The sequence below is a fragment of the Amblyomma americanum genome, chromosome 1 (assembly GCF_052857255.1).
Source record: "Amblyomma americanum isolate KBUSLIRL-KWMA chromosome 1, ASM5285725v1, whole genome shotgun sequence".
Classification (NCBI taxonomy): Eukaryota; Metazoa; Arthropoda; class Arachnida; order Ixodida; family Ixodidae; genus Amblyomma; species Amblyomma americanum.
In genome coordinates this window covers 135,233,642-135,255,734 of record NC_135497.1, presented here as the reverse complement: position 1 = coordinate 135,255,734, position 22,093 = coordinate 135,233,642, and the positions used below count along the sequence as shown (strand labels likewise).

At 46.1% G+C, this 22,093-nt stretch overlaps 1 protein-coding gene across 2 annotated transcripts in view; it reads left to right on the top strand.

The window, feature by feature from the left end:
* The window catches only part of zfh2 (Zn finger homeodomain 2), a 253,865-nt gene that overhangs the window by 98,516 nt on the left and 133,256 nt on the right, over positions 1-22,093 (top strand). For both annotated transcript variants that reach the window (XM_077646983.1, XM_077646985.1), the window contains exon 3: positions 8,638-8,722. The gene's annotated coding sequence lies outside the window, so the exon portion shown is untranslated. The remainder of the gene's footprint in view (positions 1-8,637; positions 8,723-22,093) is intronic.

Here is a 22,093-nt window from a genome sequence, read left to right as displayed (position 1 = left end):
TTAAATATCGCATTCAGGCTGCCATCAGTACCACATTCGTGTGTAACATACCATGACTGGTAGCTGCAGCTGCCTCAACGCTATGCTGAAATACAGTTTAACCTTCTTGTAGCACTTCGCGGATTACGAACAAGCTATGAAGGTTACGGTTCATAAATGTGATATGGATATAACAGACCGTAATAAGTTTAAGTCTGGAATAAGTGTGCGTACATAATGGATCAGCCTTCGGTCGATGCTTTCTTGAAGGCTACATCAATATCATTAACGGGAGCAAAAACTTGTTCAAAATAATTATTTTTCGGGCAAAGAAGCGAGCTTTTAAAAACTACATTTAGTTTGTCCCCAGCTGTTGCACAGTTCCGCACAGTGGTGAAGACAGCTGCAGGCTGGCAGTGGACGCCAGGCATTTGAGAAAATGAGTTACATGTGGTTAACCCAAGGACATGACAGTTGTCGAGTGTTCGAAAATAAGCCGAGTCCGGCGTTCATTATATATTTGGCTCTCTGTCCGTATGAGTAGAACCTGAAATTACTAAACATGGCAGAACCCGGTTAATTCATAATCATTGAAATGGGTACGCTGAATGTGACGCATTTTTCCTGTGTTCCAGCGTGTTGGCCAACTCAGTGCACCGCACTAGACTTTGAGTAATATACTCTATGTAACACTATATGATTGAAGGATATTATTACATATGCACCATGCCCTTTATTATATCTAAACCATGGTTCCGTAGGGCCTGTTTGTCTGCTGAGGTCTCAACTGAGTCAAATGTCTTCTCGTAATGTATGAAGGTTATATATAGGTGTTGGATTATATTCTGCACATTTCTCTATCACCTGATTGATGGGGCGAATATGACGTATTCTCGAGTAGCCTTTACGAAGGCCAGCCTGGTCGTTTGGTTGACTGAAGTCTAAGGTTGCTCTAAATCTATTAGTGATTACCTTGACATATGTCTTGCAGGCAACGGACAGTAAGCCGATGGGGCTGTAGTTTTTCAAATCCTTAGCGCCCACTTTCTTAGAGATTTACATAATGTTAGCGTTCTTCCAATCCGGTACGCTCGAGGTCGTGAGGCATTGCGTATACAAGGTGGCAAGTGTTCCTCCCCACCCTCCATTCCTTACCACAATCTCCCCACTGTCCTTAACAGATCTGCCGTTGCGTGGTCTTCACCTGCCAGTTTCGCCATTTGTAGTGCTTGTAAGGTTTTCTGTTTGCTTCCGCTTTCATTGCCAGCGGTATGTCCAATTACTTTACATCACTGCTTCAGTGATATGGTCCTGAGTATTTCGGCTACTGTATAGATTAATGAACAATTCCTCGGCTACTTCAACTGGTAATGACTGGTAATGACATTGTCCTCCTTGTTTCTCGTCCGTATATATATATATATATATATATATATATATATATATATATATATATATATATATATATATATATATATATATATATATATATATATATATATATATATATATATATATATATACGCAGACAAGTTAATGGAAATGAGGGGCCCGTTTGACAAATTTATTAAGGGAGCCAACAGTCACCGAAACCAAGGTGCATAGGAGAACGTTAATTTCTTTTTTTTTTCCTTTAATGTGTTATGCTTATAAGCATAACACATTAAAGAAAAAAAAAATTAACGTTCCCCTATGCACCTTGGTTTCGGTGACTGTTGGCTCCCTTAATAAATAAATATATATATATATATATATATATATATATATATATATATATATATATATATATATATATATATATAGATATATATATATATTGCCTATACCAACAGTTTCTCCTTGACCGTTTTCAGGCTACCTCCGTTCTTGATAGCATTCTCGATTCTCTACAAATTATACATCCTTATTTCGGCTACCTTACGCTCATTGATTAGCTTTGACAGTTCTGCCAGTTCTGTCCTATCTATGGGGTTAAATGCCTTTCATGCTTTGGCGTTTCTTAATATAAATATCTGCAGCAGCTTCACAGCCACCTTAGTCCTTCATAGAGAAAGTGATGAAATCCCAATCAGGAATGGTGTCAGGAAAGAGGACACGTTCTCTCTGCTACCGTTCACCGCCTGTTTACAGTAGGCATACAGAGAATTGGACTGGGGGTAGTTCGGGACGGGAAGTTGACGGTGGATACCTTAATAAGCTCCGATTTGTGGATGACATTGCCTTGATAAGTAGCTCTGGGGGCTAGATGCGAAGTATGATGGAGGACCTAAACAGGCAAAGCGGAAAGGTACGTGGGGCTAAAAATTAATACCAAGAAATCTGAAGTAATATTCTAGACCAGGGTCGGGAAACGTTTTCTCCTCTCTCTCTCTCTCTTTCTCTCTCTCGGAAGGGCACAACAGTTTACAGTAGACAAGGAAGCATTGGAAGTTGTCAGGGAATGCATCTACTTAGGGCAGGTAGCAGTAGAGTTTGTACAATAGAGCTTCAGCACGCTTCCTCCCAATTAAGTAAATCCGCATATTTTGGACCGCATGCACTCTTGGGTGCTTCGCAGTATCGGACACATTTCTCGCAGCGAGGAAGAATGTCCAGAACAGACCTATACTGATTACATTTGCGCCGCGTCGTTCATGGTCCCTTTCAGCGCTCTACACCATTCTTTTGGAAACCTATCGCGGATGTGCAATTGTTAGCAAGGTAATAAACCTCAAGTAGTTTATTACGAGATGCTTCTGCTTAATCTATGCGGTTGACCCCTCGGCAGCAGTATCCTCTTTTATCTTTATCCTGCCACATGTACCTTGTGTTTCTTTTTTCTTTTTTCAACCTTTAGATTACGTTACGTGGGCACTCTTTGTGTTCCTTTATGCAACGGAGATAAAGCGTGTTTTTAAGCCTCGAACCTTGTTGCGTAGAGGCCCATACGTCACGAGCGGTCTTCATTGTCTACAATTGATTTCGTTGATTAGGTAAGCTGGCCTGGTTCCCACGTCACGCCCAGATATTCTGGGCCCTTGCGGATGAGGCTAATTACATAAACAGCGCCGCTCTGGGCAAAGACGTGACGCTGACGGGGGAAATGGCCGGGCGAGCCCACGCCCCGGCCTCCCGTACGTGGGCGCATGCATTCCTGCGGATTGCGGTCGGTCGCCTTAGGGAGCAATCTAGAGAAAAGGGCCTCCCAAAGTTCTTCACTCGGTAAAGCGACTCGGCGACCGCGGGACATGGATTCAGCTGTTATGGGGGGGCAGTCGATCTCTTCCCTTGCTGTTTTGTCTTTCATTTTCGTCTTCTTGTTCTATCGCCAGCTGCATTTAGCCTTCCTGGAGTAGGCCTGCCATAAAGTTCACGCGCTCATTTGGAAAGTTCACGCGCCCGAGATGCCGTTGGGCGGTGGCGGCCTCGAGCCAGAAGTCGCGATGACTAATAAAGGCCGCCTTCTCTGTCCAGGACGAGCTTATGCTGTCCCGTGAAGAAGGCACAATTGCAGACATATCTCTGCATCCAGGAGAGTCGGTGCACTCGAATATCCCTGCCCGTTCTCCTTCGTTTTGGTATCGTTTGTGTACCCAGCTTCTCTCGCTCTGTTTTATTTATTCGCAGTTTCCGCGCCTCCACGACGTGCTAGTGACGTGAACCACAGGCATGCGTGCTCATGTACTACGCGGTGCGGCCAGAGCGACGAGTACAGCTGGGCATTGGGCGCGCACTTCGGTCCGGGGTGTGGAGGGAGGGGACGATCTCCCACTTTCATCAGCGCGAGTAGAGGGCGCCTGACGCGTTGCGTAGCGGCGTGGAGTCCCGCCCGGAGCGCGATATGGGCCGCGCGCATGTGTGCATGTTTATGCGCCGCCAGTCTATTCGCGGCGGTATACGGCTGTGCGACCCTTATCGTAAAATCCTCGGAGAGCGTCTTAAAGCAAACCCCGGAGCCGTTGCGGTTTCCGCTAATGTATACAATGCATAAACTCGCCACCAGGCCGGCGTGGCTGCGTGTTGTCTGAATTGTGGAAGACTCGGGCTCCTGCCCTGGGAACTGATAAGATCGGCTAAGTTTATGGATACTGGCCCGGAAAACTGAGAGGGGCGTTGCAGCAAGAAGGCAACGGCGGGGACCCAGAGGGGGCCTGCTTGAGAGGCCCGCGCGGGGTTTTATGCCTGGCTGGCGTGTTTTGTTTCCGGCGCTGCTTTTTATGCCGCTGGCTGCAGCGCGCTGAAGGCAGGCGCGTACAAGTGTCCTCCGCGGACGTTTGCTGCGGCTCCTTACACAGCGGCCGCTAGGGGCTGCGTATCGACGGCGCGCTCACCGTCGTTACCGCGCATGTACGCACTCAGCAATGGCCGCCAATCTTCTTCGGCGTCAAATGTCCGCTTCCTATGACGCGCCTACGGGCGCGTGCACACGGGCTCTCTCGCCTGACCGGCGCTCCGCGGCGAATAGCTGACGCAGGGAAAACTTACGAGACTCCTCGGCTAATCAGTGGGGCAGCTGAATGGGGAGCGCTGGAGATACCCTCTGCCAAGTCGTGAAGCCCCGCTTCTGGCAGCTGCCGCACCGTGGTTTGTTTGATACAACGTGTGCGTATATTTGCATGCTCTTATTAACAGGCTGAGTTTCTTGGCAGAAGAAAAGAATGAACATGCGGTTTGTTGTAAATGAAAATCTCTCTGATACCGTCATTAACTGCGCAACTTAGAACGACATAATGGGTACATTAAGTGGACAAATGTTACTCCAGGAAAGGTATTGCTTTCGCAACTGATTTACGACGTTTAGCATGAACGGTTGCCCCAACGCGCGGTTGTATGCAGCGGCGTGCATATGCAGATGTAACATCCGTTTTCTTGATTCCCGTGAAAGTTTGTTTATGGTGGCGTTAGCAAAAAGTAGTAATGATTAATAACAATTATAAAGTTCCACAATTCAAAATCGACCAAGTGGTTATGAGGTGGGCCTTAGAGAGCGCTCTGAGTCGATTTTGACAACTTAGCGACCTTGAACGTCCGCCCTTTAACGACCTTTAACGGCGTTTAACGACCTTTAACTGCCGCGGCCGAGAATCGAACCCGCGACCTCGGGCTCGGTGGCAGTGTGCCACAGTAACTGAACCATCACGGCGGGTAACATCACATGAGCTGAGGAAACAGTAAGCGCGTGAGAAATTTCCCCCCTCCTAATGAATTCAGAAAAACAACGGAGAAATATTTCCTTCTTTCGCACAAAACTTGCATTATTCTCTGTATCAGAAATATTTGAAGCCCATGGCTCGGCGCACCCTCTGCGCTTTCTGACTTTTTAAACAAGCTTCCTCGTAGATTGTCTTTTAGTGGTTATGGAAGAGTGATAATAGTCCCTACGCATTCCCCTTCAGCACTTTGCCTTGCATCGATTTTGTACAAGGTTCATTTGAATGACGCCCAGTCTGCAGTGCTGGCACGTTTCTCATGCTTACCTGTTTGTTTGTATTCTTGAGCTGTTCTTAAAAGCTGAACAAAGCTTCGTGCCCACGTCTCTTCACTGCTTGTTTGCCACGGGTGCTAAATTGGACTTGAATGACCATTTTCTTTCGATTACTTTGCTTCTGTGATGCGTTTTTTTCTTTCACGGCTATTGTGTTCGGCGCAGTTCGTTTTGAATCTTTAGTGCGCTAGCACTTATAGTAGCTAGCTATAGTGGCTATATATATATATATATATATATATATATATATATATATATATATATATATATATATATATATATATATATATATATATATATATATATATATATATATATATATATATATATATTAAGGGGCGTTTTCCAATTTCGCATTTTACCTCTACCAACCAAGAAGGTTTATCGTTTTGTGTTTTTTGTGTGTATATATATTTACTGCCCACCGTGTCTGGTGGCAGTTGAATTAATGATTGCACCTGTAATCGCAGGGCTGTGGTGCATCGCTTGACCGCTGCACCAGGTGTGGTATAAGGACTCCCAGGGATCCATGAATGTAAAGTAGAGGATGACCGATTCCGCATATATGGGCATTAACCTATTGACGCTATACGAACATCTTCCATCCGTGGACAATGGATACGAACGCCGAAGTGAAAACCGAAGTGCTAGCGCACCTAATTCGCATCTTGCCTGACTACGCAAATCCACCGTCAGTTTCTGCTCTTTTCGCACCAAGATATTGTATATGCGTTGGACATGCATTACCTGAGCGCAATCATAACTTCAAATTGTATGCTGGCTTCTTATGGTTGGGACAAGCCAGCTTTATGTCAAACGGCCGAGTTTATAAACGAGAGATCATCAATTTACATGTTAAGCATGCGTCACCAAATGCCAAATGGCTCCTTGGTTTGTATTGCGGAGCTTTAATGTTTTTGCGAAACTCTCTCTGTAAGAGGCAACTTTTAACTTTTGAACGACAACAGGTAAAAATGTATGTGTGATGTAGACAGATAGAGGGAAACCTGGAACGCATATTAGGGTGTTTAATCTCGTTAACTAAACATAAAGACCCTTTGAATTGATGTTTTCTTTTTCACGAAATTTCTTGGTTCAACATAGCGCGCATCGTATTTCGACGTTTCCGCCAATGTTAAATGAATTACTTCGGATTTTCCACCCTACCTCGTGAGGAAAAAAAGGAGTGGTTCTCTGAAAGCTAGTTCGTGCTAGCATTTTATCGACCTCTTCGCATGTCTGAATGTAGGCGCGGCATGCACGGCCTCTCAATTCCATCACGGGCTGTATTTTTCCCCCTTGAGGAATAGTTTTGTTAAGCGCATACAGAGCTGTTCGATTTGGCCAGTTTAACATGTCGCAACTTTTATAGCAGTATAACCAATTCAGAGAACAGGTTAGCACTTGGGACTTGGACCTTAGCAAACGTTAGACCTCCTCAGTTTACCGGGTGGTATAAAAGAAAATTCAAAACAATCAAGACAATGTCTGGATATATTGTAGAGTGCGTTAAATGTGCATCCGCTTTCCATTTGCTAAGTTTGTTTTAGTTCCCATACCTGTTTTTTGTTTGTCAGTTTTTTTAGTAATCCGCTCTTCTACAAAGCGAGAATGAACAACACTCAACATCCGAAAATTAAGCATTTACTGCCCGAGGCCTTTGCACTCGTGACAAGATAGGTGGCTGCGCTGCCACCTGCACACAAGTACTCTGCAGGCAGGACAGCGCAAAAAAAGAATTGTCTTGGCATTCTCATTAAGCGCGGTTTGCCTCTTTGGTGTAGTATGCTGAGCCAACTGGACACAATTTATTGGATGAAGCGAACAACACCACCACCGACGGAGCACTGCCTAAGCTCTAGAGGGCAGTCCACTCCGAACGCGTTTATGGCTGTGGGGTCATTGAATGCGGACCCTCGACTCGCTGAACCGATGGTCGTCGCCCGAGCTGGCTCCGGCGCTCGCTGGCGCCGCCGCCGCCACCGTGATCCCTTCTTTAGCATGCATACCCAATCGCATGGCCACTCGCTGAGGAGACTCGCTGGCAGTTTTTGTTCGACACGTCGTTGAACCGAGCTTTTCAGTGGACGCACTTCGTCGTGAAAATAGCAGTAGGTGTTGAAAACACTTTTTTTTTTACATTCGGCGTGGTTCAGAATATTCCAAATATACGCTCATTAAATCTTAACATTCTGTTTGGCGAGCTGCCAGTCTGATGACTGTCAAAATGAAAAGCGAAACGAATCACACCTTCACCCATCATTGATGCCCTGGGGCAATAAATTTCGCTTAAAAAAAAGAAGCGAAGAGCGCTATTGTGTGCATGCATTTAACTAACGTGTGGTGATTAGGTACGTATTCTGTTGGGCGTCGTTGGCAAGAATAATAAAACTTCTTCCAGCACAGTTCGAAATTCACTGGAGCCTCTTTCGTCGGCCATCACTTATAATGCTATCATCTCGTTCGCTATTTTAATCCACCTATAGTCGCGCGCCTGCCTATCGCGATAGAAGTATTATTGACTTGGCTACAGGACATTCCTAACTCAACTCGCGGTTTGGTTTTGTTAAAACAGGAAACGAGGTACGCAGAAAAAATAAATAAAATAAAGTCGAACTGATTATCTCAGCTGAATGGGAGCAACGGTGAGGTAGGCATGCTAACATTCGGTCACAGCCTTCAGCGTGGTTGACCTGACTGTTCCTTTTCATAGTGTAGAACCACCCCTGGTAAAACTGCATTGTGGAGTAATTCAGCGTACCGAGAAGCGGTACAGCAAACAAAATATCACCTTGAACGGGAGTATGGTTTCCGTTAAAAACTTCAGGGGTCTCTTTCTAAACGTTGCTATTTAAGAAGCCAGCTGACCAAACACCAATGCCCTGTCTCAAAAGAGATCAGCAATTCGTTACTTGCCTCTCTAAATCCAACCAGCTTTCTGGTTGCAACAACGTTCAGCCAGTGGGTTTCTGGCGACACTTAAGTCCTGTCCTATTGCAAAAGTCTGATAAGCCGCTCGCCTTTCGGCTCTGTCAGAGTGAATGTGCGTTCTAAAAAGTCCAGGAGCGAGAAAATATCTGCAGATAATGCGGATCTTCCTAGCGACTGCGGCAGTCGATTTGCGTGTTTATCAAAGACGTGCTGTTCGCCGCTTGCTTTCCTTCAGATTTGTTCTTTTTCTTGTGTTTTTGCAGAGTCAGCCGTGACTGGCTGTTCTATGCATAGCCGTCCGGTGAATTGCCCCGCTCTAGGAGAGCTTCGGAAAGAAATTTCATCATGGTGAGTCCTCTCCCACATGGCCCCTTTGCATGACCGTGATTTTGCTCGGACTGGGAAGGGAGCAGCGCGCATGGCCGTCGCATGTGTGTTTGTCCTGTTCAGGCGCATTAGCGCAGCTGCAGCTACGCGCCTGGACAGGCGGCCGGTGCTCTGCGGGCTTGCAGTATACCCGTACAAAAAGGTGGACCTCATTAGTCGGCCGAAACGCGCCTTGGAACGGCCCCGCGCGGACTTTCCGGGAAAGCCTGCAGACGGTGAACCGGCACTGGCGAGCCGCGTGCGTCTGCGCAGCCATTTCAGTTGCTATTGCTCGCGGAGAAAACCGCCCCGACATAGTTCATTTGCGGTGCGTCTCATACACTTGCAGTCCCGGTAACTCAATATCGCCGTTTTCGTCTCTCGATTCCTCTTAAGGCGCATGCTGCGGATTATAGGTTGTGTTCAACCAAGCGCTGGGCGCTGAGATAGAGAGCTTGCTACTTGGTCTATATTCATTCTCTAAATCAGTAGTGCTGTGATTGTAGGAATATGTCACGCGAAAAGTAGGAGCGAATTATTTCAAAATTCTTTGCCGGTGTCGAAAAATTGCCTGAAAACATTTTTCGTTACAAAAACTTTTGGTGACAATTCACTGATGTATTTTAGGTTAATAATGAGCAATTGTGTTGAAGTTTTGTTGTAATGCCGTTGTAGAAACATTGTGGCCGCCTTGAGATTTTCTGAGAATTTGTGCATGCTTTATCATTAAAACTGCGTTAATGTTTCTTGAGTTGAGATGCTGTTTTGAAAATTTGACATTTAACATTAAAACGTCATTTAAATGTGTTTGAATTACTGTTGTGCTGCCGAAATATTCTGTCGTTGAGTTGCCGTTGTGCTGAAAACAGTTTTATGCCTCCCATTGAAGTGGTTCCACCATCAGTGTTTTATTTCTCACAATCCAAGGACATAAACATCAAGTTGTTTTGTCACAAACACACTATAGACAGCTTTTGCGCTTCCATGTGTAAGTATTTAGATTACTTGAAATAAAACACAGGTGCTGGATATCACTGCAATGCGAGTGATAAAACTTGATTCAACACAATCGCATTTAAACGACATTTTAACATTTCAGCAGCACAAAATTCGTTCAGCTATGCTTCAGTGATGTTTCAAATATCTATTGTAAATGAATGAATGATTATTCTAGGCATAACTCACATTTCATGAAAATAATTAAATTTATTGCAGAGAAAATGAGTCCACTATCAAAATTGAGAAAAAAAAAAGGTATGGTGCTCACTTTTCGGCATTCAAATGTGCATTCAGGCAGTCTATTCAGACACGAACTAAGATGATTACGCCTGCAGTGCCAGAGCTTAAAGTGATTTCGTTGTCCAGGACAGAGGAAATATCACCACACTGAGGTGCGCTTTAAACCCCTTGGAAGGAATGTCGCCAGGTTTTTCTCCATGTGATAAACACTGGAGTCCGAAAAATTCCCGCAGAGAAGACAAGTATAGTGCCTATACACGCTGAAAAAACCTGCAAACAGCACCTCCCAAGAAAACGACACCAGCAGTTCTATCATTGGAACAAAAGATGGGTGAAACGGACCAGGGAGAAATTGACACGTACCCCCAGCCAACATCTGAGTGCTTACTCTTTACGTTTCTTTTTATTTTTCGGCTCACAGAATAAACGCTCTGGTTAAAGTTAACCAGCCCTTGGGTTGTTCTTTCCTTCACGCTGTTCGGTTTTAGCGGTTTTTTCTTTTTTCTTTTGTCTCAGAGTAATGCTTTTTCCAGGGTATTGCTTTTTCAAAACGTTAATATTTCTGAAGAAAGAGGTGCCCGGCGCAAAAATTGAAGTTTGACATGCGCATACTTCATACGATTAAAATCAGAAAGCAACGTTTCGTTTACTTTTCTCAGAAGCATATTCGTATATACAATGGTTCCCCAATAATACAACCCCTGCTGATATGGGCGTCTCGAACGGTGGACACCTTTCTCTAGGGACCAAGATTTCCAGGGTAGTGTTCTTGTCTCCTTATTGTGGAAAATCGCTGTTTGGACAATGGAGTGAGTGCAAACGCACTGGGCTCATTGCGACCCACATAATTTTGTCCACTATTTAATGTGGAAGCCATGCGAACAAAACACTGACAACCTAAAGAGACAATCTGCAGACAGGAAGGACTGCTGAATCTGTCTGTAAGGAAAGCATTTCATTCCTTGCTATAATCTCAGTTGCATTTAAATCCATACTGCAATGCACATCGCTCTACTAGTGGCATTTTTGCTCATGCGGACTGGCCCGTCACTCCAGCGCCAGGCATGGACCTCTCCTGCCGTTCACTCGCTTTCTCACTGCCAGCACAGTGCTTTTTCTGGTGTCCGATTCACCGCCAGAGAGGCACCTACGAAGGGCTCTGCAATTCGAATTGTGTGCGCCTTTCCTTTCCTTCTAACTTACTCCTCCCATACTTTTTAGCTGCACAGCTGAAGGCACACTTGTACATCAGACAAAGCCTGTACTGTATGGACGTAAAAGTATGAAATTATACCGACTCGCCAGGCTTCCAAATTTAACCCTTCTCCCATGACGGCAAGTCTCCGTGTGAGATACTTGAGTAGGGCAGAAAAATCAAAGGGAGCGACAAAATCTCCCTTTCTGCAGGAGTTTAATTATCCCACTTTAGGTAAAGAAGTATGCAGCGTGGTTCTCTGAAACTCAGGGTTATTGCAAAAGTTGTTATTGTAAGCAACACATTGACGCGGCTTTCAAAAGGGGAACACCGGCTATATAAACATTTCCTTCTTGAGCGCACAGCATGCAAGCTGTTCGGTTCTGGCTCTAAAAAAAAAAAACGGTTGCTGTGACTGCGAACATGCTTTATTGGCAGCGAATACGTGACCAAAGCCCGTGGGAAACGTACTTCGGTGTTCCATTTCTTTTCTTTTACTTATTCGTTACTCTCACGTTTGACGAAAACAATGAACCGCTGACTTATATCCTTTCGTTGATGTGTGATATGTCCAAAGATGGTGCCGTGTTGAGTGCGGTAACAGGCATTTACTTCTATCTGTGGTCGCCATGGCTGTGGCAAGGGCTCAGCTCTCGAGAGAGAGCGGGAGAAGACAAAGCACTTCTGCAGTTCACCCGCTATAATTGACCTTTTTCTTGTTTGAGCATCCTGTTGTTTACATACGCTCACTGCGGCAAGGTGTAAAATACCAACAGCAATTTCGTGGGCGGCGAGAAACGAAAACACAGCGCTACGTCAAAGGACGCGGTGTCGTTGATTACAGATAATCGGCTCCCCTCGAGAAGGAAGCACAGAAGAAAGAGCAGAAAAAGTGTGTTTCAAGCGCAGAATTGCGAAATTTTTCTGCGCTTCGGCCTGCCGAGTACAGCTGGCCATACCTGAGCGTATGCGTCAAGTTCGAAAGACATTTTTAAGGTGCACCAGAGTTAGAAATGACTTCGCTACTCTAGTTATACTTTTGTACTCTTTTGATACATTTTTTTTTTCTCGCTCGCGCTTCATGTTCTGTATTGCCTCCATACCGCAGCCACTCGATGTGGCGCGAGTTATACGACCGGTTGCACCGTAGGTCTTGATATACGGCGCCGCTGATGGGAAACCTGTTTGATGAACACGTCGTAAAGTCCGCGAAAGGCTATCGCTTCCATTTTTTTCTTCCCTTGTGTCCTCATGTTTCAGCTTCGCTCTTGTGTTCCTTGAGTGCTTCTTTTATTTTTCTCCGGCTGTGAACGCCGTCGAATTGTGCCTGTGAGGTTCTCCCGTCGTTACGTTTATGTGCAGGTATCGTAGTCATTGCTTGCACGTTGTTGATACCATGCACGTTGTCCATACCATGCACGTTGTCCATACCATGCACGATGGTGGCTTGAATTGGTTCTGTTCAGAGTAGAGCAGATGACAGCCAAATTGGCATAGGTCGTGCTGCCTGCTCACGTGTACAAGACCACCACCTATGTTCGTGTCTGTGTTGGGCATCTGCTGGTGCGCTTGCACTGACCAACATTTCATTGAACCTTCTCGGCGTTGTGGAAACACTATATAAAGGGAACGAGCATAACTATGACTATTCTCGCGAACTTGTTTTTCCATAGCCTTTTCTAGCGTCACGCTGATGACCAGCACAGCTTTGAAAATGAGTGCAACTGTAAAGCTGTCTGGACCCTTCCATAACGTAACGCAACGGCATAAGAAGGCTACTTCCCCTCGCGTGTTCAGTGGGCCCCCCTTACGTATGCATAGGGGTCGGGTTTTCGGTTTTTATTTTCTGCAAATTGGGTGCTCTTTTTCGGCGTTTATCTTAGAACGCAGTTTAGATGTTTTTTTTTTTTGTTTAGGGCGAATATTATTTTTACGGGTCAATTACTGATGTGTTTTTTTTTCGGTGATAAAATGTGGTACTTCTGTGCGCCCAAAAGTCATTTAAATTTTATCGTGGCCTTCATATCAACACAAGCGGTCTGTTTAGCATGTAACACCCTCACCCAATTAAGGGCCCTTGAAGTAACTGTAATAAATAAAATAAATAAGTAATTACCGCTAAAATGGCCGTACTTAGTGCTGTCCTTTTAGAAAGAAGTGTAATGACCAATGAAATAAATTGCGTAATTGAAATGAGGAGCCGTCAGAGAAAAGTTTACTTCCAAAAACTGGGTTGCCATGTTTGAGTTAAGCTGTCGCGCTGCGATGAGCGACGGTGGGGGAATCACGTGTCCTGCCTTTTACGGCAGCGATGGAACTCCCTCTGAACCGTCGCGGTAGCCAGAACATGACACTTTTTTTTTTTTTTCGTGACGCTTCTGGATGGTATCAGGTCGGTTGCCATTATGCAGTGAAGAAACTTACTCAAGCCAATAACTGCCCCTACGCGGGTGATGGCAGCGAATAAACAGCGCTTCGCTAGCAGGCGGCGAGAAGGTGGAGCCTTCTGGCCCGCAGAAGCGTGCAATTAAGATATAGCGGACAATGCGTCAAAGCGCACAACTGCGTTAATCCAAGTGTACCAACTTAGCATCTGGCGTCTGTACTTTTTTTTAATGATCTCCTTTGAGTTAGTTATCTTTTATCTTTGAGTTAATTATTATCTTTAATCATCTCCTGGTCATTAGCAAGTTACCTGCGGCGTGCATGTCAGATACTGACCCTTTTCGTTAGAAACCAAACTCCGAAAATTCGATTTGGCGTGCTTTTGTAGTTTTTTTTTTCGGCTTAAATCGAAAAGTCCGACCACTAAGTACGCACTGTACCGCGTTCGCCACTGCAGGAAGAATTTTTCACAGCATACGCCTCCTCGGATGTGACTTATGGTGACTTCCAATCGCAGAGTTGGAGCACTTCGGGAGCAACGTTTACTGCTCTTTTCGGAGCAACTGTATTCCAAACGCAGATCTGAGGCACGGATCGCGTCTTCCAATCGTAGACAGGGAGCGGTTTCCGAGCCGAGATTGCTCCGTGGAGCAGTCGGGACTGCTCCGCCGAAATCGGCGGATCCGACCGGAAGTTTGCGTGACGTTCTTTTTCAGCGGCGCCCTACATGCTCTGGCCAGAGCAAGTGTACTCCAATCGCAATTTCAGGTCGCGCGCTCTGCGCCGGATTGAGGCGCTCTGTCACAGAGCGTGCAGACCGCTCCGGGCGTGCGATTGGAATTCACCATTAGAGTGTGGCTACATGAATTCCGGCAGCAGTAAAATGGCTACAAAAATCTGAGACCGCTGGATTGCAGTGCAGTAACATTTTTCGCCGCTCCTCGTGCACCATAGAACTTGCAGTCTGCCGCTGTCGTTTCTGTCGTCACTACTATGCATCGTATTCTGCTGGGGTACGAAAAGTGGCCCAGACCTTCAGTTGCTCATAGCTGACTCTGCGACGCGGAGTACATTAGAATTAACGCATCCACTTTTCGCGGGGACGTGTGGCGTCACGTGACCCGTCGCTACACCGCACTGGCAAACTAGCATAGTATAGTATAGTATTTCTGAAGCGAGCAGTACCATCGTGGGTATAAGCTATACTGCGCTATTTTCATGTTATCTTTTTGCTTCATTATGTTTTTTTTTGTCCATGCCTGAGCTGCTCGGCAAGGCCGTTGGGAGGTTTTTGCGCCATAAACTGTTGAAGCCTTTGCTAACAGTGCGTGCTCGGTGACTTTATGAGAGTGGTCATTTGCGGACATCAGGGACCAGATTCTAACTTGACCGCTCTGTTTAATGGTGCCATGCTCGCGCACAGAATTCATCAGGAGCCACTCGAAAGGCATGATCTCTCCCTGAAGGGACACTGAGGAGAGCTCAGTTCAGTTATTGTTACCGGTAAAAATTGGTTATCTGCCTATTTGTGGCTATGCTGACGTTTGTGCGGCAGCGAAAGACGCATTTATCAACGAAATAATTTCATTTAGAAAGCTTCCAGCCAGTCGATTCGAACTCTTGGCGCCATTTCCGTCTAAGGCGCATGGCCACCGCTTTGAAATGAATAGCGGTGGAGCGTAGGCTGATGTCTCGATGCGCGCGCCCTGGGCGGGGTTGCGGACGCATTGAGGCACCCTGAGCTCCGAGATCCGCGAAAATAAATCGGTGTCGACGCGCGTATTTCACTTGCGAAATCGGCCGGGGATGGCGCCACCTGTATTTAGTTTTTGGTCATTTCTTTCTTATAAAAGCTCCCTTTTGGGTTATACGGCTCTCTTTGTAACAAGAATGCTTTGCACTATCGATACAAGCCACCTTATATTACTCATCAGTGTCCCCTTAACCCTCCAATGCCCGAGCATTGAAAACGTTTCATAAAAGTTGTTATATAATAATTGGTTTTTGGGGAAAGGAAATGGCGCAGTATCTGTCTCATATATCGTTGGACACCTGAACCGCGCCGTAAGGGAAGGGATAAAGGAGGGAGTGAAAGAGCAAAGGAAGAAAGAGGTCTACAATGAAGGGATCATTAATGACGAAATTCTAGAATTTAACATACAAGTTGTTAAATTCTAGAATTTCGTAATGATCCCCTCATTGTAGAAATATAAAGTATGTACACATAAAAATGTTAGATGTAATGTAAGTTAAGGAAAATATGATTACAGCGTAATGATATCTAGCTAATTTTGATAATTTCTGAATTGCAAAGGGCGACAAAACTGGATGATTTGTGGTTATGGTTTCTGGGGTTCAACGTCCCAAAGCGACTCAGGCAATGAGGGACGACGTAGTGGAGCGCTCCGGACAATTTCGGCGACGTGGGGTTCTTTAACGTCCACGGACATCGCACAGTACACGGGCTTCTAGCATTTCGCCTCCATCGAAATGCGATCACCGCGGCCGGGATCGAACGCACGTCCTTCGGGTCGGCAGCCGAGCGCCATAACCACTGAGCCACCGCGGCGGCGACCAAACTGGGTGCAGGTACGCAGAAGCGTAACTGCAAATACAGGGACAAAATTCTAAACTGCTCCATCACCTACCAATGCAGCATTACGACAACAGAAATTTTAGGGTGCTTTGCAGTTAGGGTGAGCTTTTGCATGAATTTATGTTTCAACAATATTCCTGCATCTCTGGGGCTGATGCTTCTACCTTGCTTCAATAAACGTGTAGCAAAAGACCGTTTCTTCTAGTATGTCAGTGATTTACTTAGGTCTGCGAGCAGAAATAAAAATTGTTCACATTTTTACACTCTACATCACAGGTGATACAAGGGGCATTACAGGGTTAATATTTCCTGGTGTAACTGTAGTCCCCGTAAGGACAGCTGCTGTACTTATATCTGCTATAGGTGCAGCGTTATGCGCTCCCCAAGCACGTTGAAGAGCCGCACTTCTTGGTATGGTCTGCGTTCCTGTTCAACGGACGAATGCGCAGCATGATGAAGTGCGCGTGTTTTGTAGTGAGAGGTACACTGGGCTACCAGTCGAGAATTTCGTGGTACATGGGAGAGGACAGCTGTGGGCATGCGCCGTTGCCATGGCAACCGAAGATGAGCAAAGTGCGGAGTGCGCTTCGCCGTCGCCGCGGCTGCGCGCCCGCTGCACCGTCAAAGCCGAGCGTGAAGTCACGCGGATGAGCAGTTGTGCGCATGCGCCGATACCATGGTAAGCAGGGGGACCCCACAGTTGCGCCGCGTTCTTCGTCGCCGCCTCGCCGCACGCCGCTCTATCCCCCGAACCCCGTGTCGCATGCGCAGGATTGCGCATGAAAAGCAGAGATGTACTGGGCGTCTGTATCGCAACGTTTTACATGCATGCAGAGAAGGAGAGTCCAGCCGCTGCTAAACGGTGGTGCAGACAAGAGAAGAATAACTCTTCCGATCCTGAGGTTGTCGCCTGGCAGTTGGCTTGAACCAAATCAGAACGCTATAGCCTGTGTGTACGTGAAACAAGGGATCACCGCTGTCAGACAATCTCCCTACCAAATCAGAACGCTATAGCCTGTGTGTACGTGAAACAAGGGATCACCGCTGTCAGACAATCTCCCTTCGATCGCGGTGAATAATGGTGAAGCCTGCTGTGTTCGGCTTCTGGAAAGCGGCATTATCATCCAAGGAGTCTACGTGGCGCCGGGAACATCTGCCAAGCAGACGATTGATGTGGTTGCCACGTGTTTACCAGCCTACGGCACGGTTTCACAGTTGTGTGTGACTTTGGGTGATTTCAACAGGAAACAGGACTCTCTTAGTCAGGGTATGAAAGAAAAGTTTTACTTTAATTTAGCTTCGGACCCTCACGTCCAGACTACACAATGGGGAACTACTGTAGAGCTTGTATACTAAAGAGGCTCTACCAAATCGAAATACTGTATCGTCAAAATTGTGACCGCTGCGTGCTACTTCACAGATCATCGGGTAGTCTTCGTCTCTGTCCAGCAAAGCGAATAAAAGATGTGTATACCCAATGTCTCTCATTACTAAACATAGTGACCACAACAAGCTCAGCCAGGGAAACGTATACCTCTCGCTAAGTATATCCTGGCATAGCCGAGCTAAGCCACTGCCAATTTTTTTGTAATTTCTTCATATATGCATATTTCCTAAAAGTTTATACTGTGTTGGTTTTCGTCGAGTAGTTTCGTGTCATCCAGTGTTCGTTGATCCTAGTGCCAGGGCCTTCGAAGCAATGAGCTCTTACGGGCAGGTATTCCCCCTGTACGGCTGAAGTCTGGACTTGTTCGCTCACTGCGAACCTCACAGTAGAATAGTATGTTAGTGCCCGTAGCATGCAGGTCGTCATACTGAAGCCCAGAATCTTCTCTACTCGAACTTTTCTCAACCGGCTTCTGCCCGGAAGAGGGCTACAGTTATTCCCGTTCTAAAAAAAAAGGGGGGGGGGGGGGGGGGGAGATCCCTCTGCTGTCACAAATTATATAGCCTTGACCAGTTGTCTGTGCAAGTTGTTTGAACAAATAATAAACAGGTGTCTTGTGTATTTCTTAGAACATAATGGTATCTTAAATCTCGTGCAGTCTGGTTTTCGAGCTGGTCGGTGTGCAACAGATAACTTAATTGGTACCTGCTGATCGAGACCTATATTAGAGACTCATTTATACATAAGCAGTTCTGCCTCTCTCCCTCTTTTGATCTTGAAAATGCTCTTCACTCGACTTGGCGTTACGGCATCCTGAGAAATCTGTCAACTTACGGAACAATGGGGAATAAGTTCCGCCTTTCGCAGAGCTACCTGTCTCACCGGGCTTTTAGTGTCAGGGTGGGAAATGAGCTATCGAGGGTGTTTTTTTTTTTTGCAAGAAAATTGCGACCCCCGGAGTGGCGTTGTGAGCTGTACACTATTTATCCCTAGAAGTAATGCATTTCGCCACGTCATTCCTGCCTCGGTTTTCTATATCGACTATTTAGGTGACCTTCAGATCAGCTTGCGCTCTTGCTATTTGGCTGTATGTGAGAGGCAGGTGCAGGTGACTACCGACTGGCTTGCAAAGTGGCCCGAAGAGAAAGGTGTCAAATTTAATTCTGCAAACACCACCGGCATACTTTTCTCACGGAAACGAGGGAGGTAGTGCCTATGCTTTCTGTCTCTCTCGGTAGGCAAGAGTTAACGGCAACAAGGAAGCAAAAATTCTGAGGTGTTATTTTAGATGACAAACTTACATTTTTATCCCACGTCAAGTACTTATATGAGAATCTGTATAAAAACCGTTACCATTTTATAAATCCTGTTACACCTCTCCTGGGGCACCGATACAAAATGCCTACTAAAACTGCACCGTAGTTTGGTTCTTTGCTAGGGAATCCGTCTTAAGACTTCTCAATTCAGTAAATCACATTCAGAACTAGTCCAGTTCAGATCTTATATGTCGCACCTTATGTGTAGAGTCTGTCCAGACGGGAAACGTACCTGTCGATGATGTGCCCTCTGGCGGTCAAATCGCGTTGGGATCACCCATGTCTCAGTCCGTTAGCTCAAACCTCAGTACTGAGGCTGTATGCCAGCAAACCAACTTACCAGCAGCCTTTCGTCACACGCGTGAGAACGCTAGCTGATGAAATGGGTGTTCCCCTTGATGACTGCCCAACAAAATGCATGAATGATGCACCAGATGCATGGTTAACTCAACTTATTCAATGTGATAAATCGTGTCTGGCTGTTTCTAAGAGGACTAGCCTAGAGCAAGCTATCCAACCGCACTATCTGTCCCTTCAAGAACAATACAGTTGTGAAGAGTTCTACACTGACGGATCTATGTGCGCAGGTTCTGTGTTGGATTGTAGGAAAGCTGTTCTCAGCAACCGAAATTACAAGCAAGGACGCGACAATCTGCACTGCTGAAACAGTTGCAATCCTCATGGCTGTAGATTAGATTTTAGAAAGCAGAATTACAGAATCTGTCTAATGCAAGTAATAATTTAGTGTTGTCTCAGCCCTTTCGAATGCACGGAGGAATATGAATGCCACTTTCAAAACATTTTTAGGCTTATCATGGAGTCATTGAACAGAGGGCTGCAAATAAGATCATTATTCTGATACGTGGAAATTAAGAAGCTCACAAGACAGCAGCAGCTACGTCCAAAAATATGGGACCTATGTATAGTAAGCAGAACGTTCAGTTGGGCAAGTTAGTATAGATGCGTCTTTTGTAAAACAGCGCAAACAGCGTGGGACAAGAACAAGAAGGACACGGGACGAGCGCTAATTCTCAACTAAGGTTTTATTTGCAACACCTGGTGCTTATAAAAGAAGCGGTGTTGCTAATAAAACCTTAGTTGAGACTCAGCGCTCGTCCCGTGTCCTTCTTGTCCTTGTCCGACGTTGTTCGCGCTGTTTTACAAAAGATGCAGCTATGAATAGTAACGGCATTCCTTACCAAGTCTATAGACATCGCTTTAAACACGAGCAATTCAAATGTGACAGACTGAATGGTATAAAGAAACAGACAGTATACTTCATGCTGTTAAGCCTCTTGTGGGGTTGCCTGGAAGGAACAGCCTAAAAATCGGTTTGTTGAAGTGGCTTTGACTAGATTGAGGCTAAGTCATACGCACCGTACGCACTCATATCTACTCACGTCAAACACTCGCCCTTTATGTGATAAATGTGAGCGTAACGTCTCCGTTGTGCATGCTGTCATTGAGTGTAATCGATGTGAGGGCGAACGGAGAGCATGATTTCCAGAAGCACACAAGAAGTGCATCCTAATTCATTAATCCCATTGACAAGAACGCACAGCTTCTTAAAGAAAATTTGTTTTCTTATAATAGCTCCTTTTCAGTGAAGTTGATACTAGCCTGAAGTTTTATATAATACCCATCACTTTTCATAAGTTTCTCTCTCATACTTCGATCATCCAATGTAGCCTGTGGTGCTATATAGCCTCAGATGTCCTTGCACCAATAAACACCTTTAGGCATCTTCCTCTCTGCTCATTTGTTATAATCACGCGCTCTTGCTGCAGTGCTAATAAGCCGCCTCGAACGAGAAGGCAATATTTAGTTTTGGGCTTAATATGAAGCGCGCAGAATATCCGTGCTTGAATTGCATTAGACTGTTCTGTGTATTCGTTAGTTGTAGTTTATCAACCTGTACAGCTAACCACAGCTGTGTAACATTTCATTTTCGTTTTCAAGCTAGCAGGGCTACTAATACGCGCGAGCGCGGTCGCTATTAATGTAAACACTCTGTGATATTTTAAATCTGTTGTTCGCAAGCACTTAGTGCACTGGAGGACAAATTTATACCCACACTTCCCGACGTTCAATTCGAACGACGGGTTAATTTACTTACCCCAGTTCCAGGGGGCGCAAGCTTCTTTTGCGCTTCGCGAAAGTGCCACATGGCGAAAATAGAAAATTCCCGTGAAATGTAATGCCTGCATTATGCGGCTTATTGTTGTGGAAGAGGGGATCGTGTGATGGACAGTCTTTTTTTTTAAATTAATTAACTGAGCTGCAATAGCTGACGACTTGGAAGCAAGCGCTCGCAAGCTTGGATCGGTGCTTATCTAAGCCTTGCGTAACCTGTAGCTGTGCTCTTGAAACTTTCTTTTCAAACTGGAAATTGCCTAGAATCAAGCTATGAAACGGTGCTGATCAATGCTGACTCTGTCATATAAGGCGGAGAACTGGCAACACCGCATTTCAATTTCCCATTTTTTTTCCGTGGTTCCTGTGTCGTGAAATTCCTTTCTCTGAGCCAGTGTGATGATGACTCCTTGATTCGCCAATACCAGACGAGAGTTAATGCTCGCTTCTAAGCATGCGGCTCGGCTTTCTTCGTCACGAAGGCGGCATCTGACGGCCACGCTTCCATCCTCCCCCCAGCACAGCGTCGTATGTGACCGAGATTCTCTCACGGCTCGCTCCCCGCTAAGCCCTTCGATTACCTCTGCGCGGGACCATTTGGCCAGCGCTTCCCTGCCGCCACTGCGGCTCCGGGCGACGCTACGAAACGCGATTGTGCGCCTTGCGTAATCAGCGGCGCCCATTTCGGGTCTCGGCGCGCGGCCCCCGAAAAAGCTCGGAGCCGCCGAGCGGAACCGAAAATCCTATAAAATGTAACGATGACCGCGCGCGGGCACCGGCTGTACGGCGGAGGACATTCCTCCAGTCCTGCTCCCGAGACTGTGCGAACAGCAGAGGCGGGAAGCACGCCAGAAAAGAACAAACCGCGCCAGGGAAAGCGATGCGCGCCCAGGGGACGGAGGGGGGGAGAGAGGGGGGTCGCCGCCATTGAGTGGAACGCCGCACCACCGGGCCGGTGGAGAGAAGGGATTATGGCAAGCGCGGCCTGCAACTTTCTTAAGGCCTAATGACTGGTCATGTTCCGCCCAATGAGAAGCACCAATGGGTTCGCGACTGTCCGCAGTCCCCTATTTGCGCGCGCAGACACGCGCTCCCCCCTCGC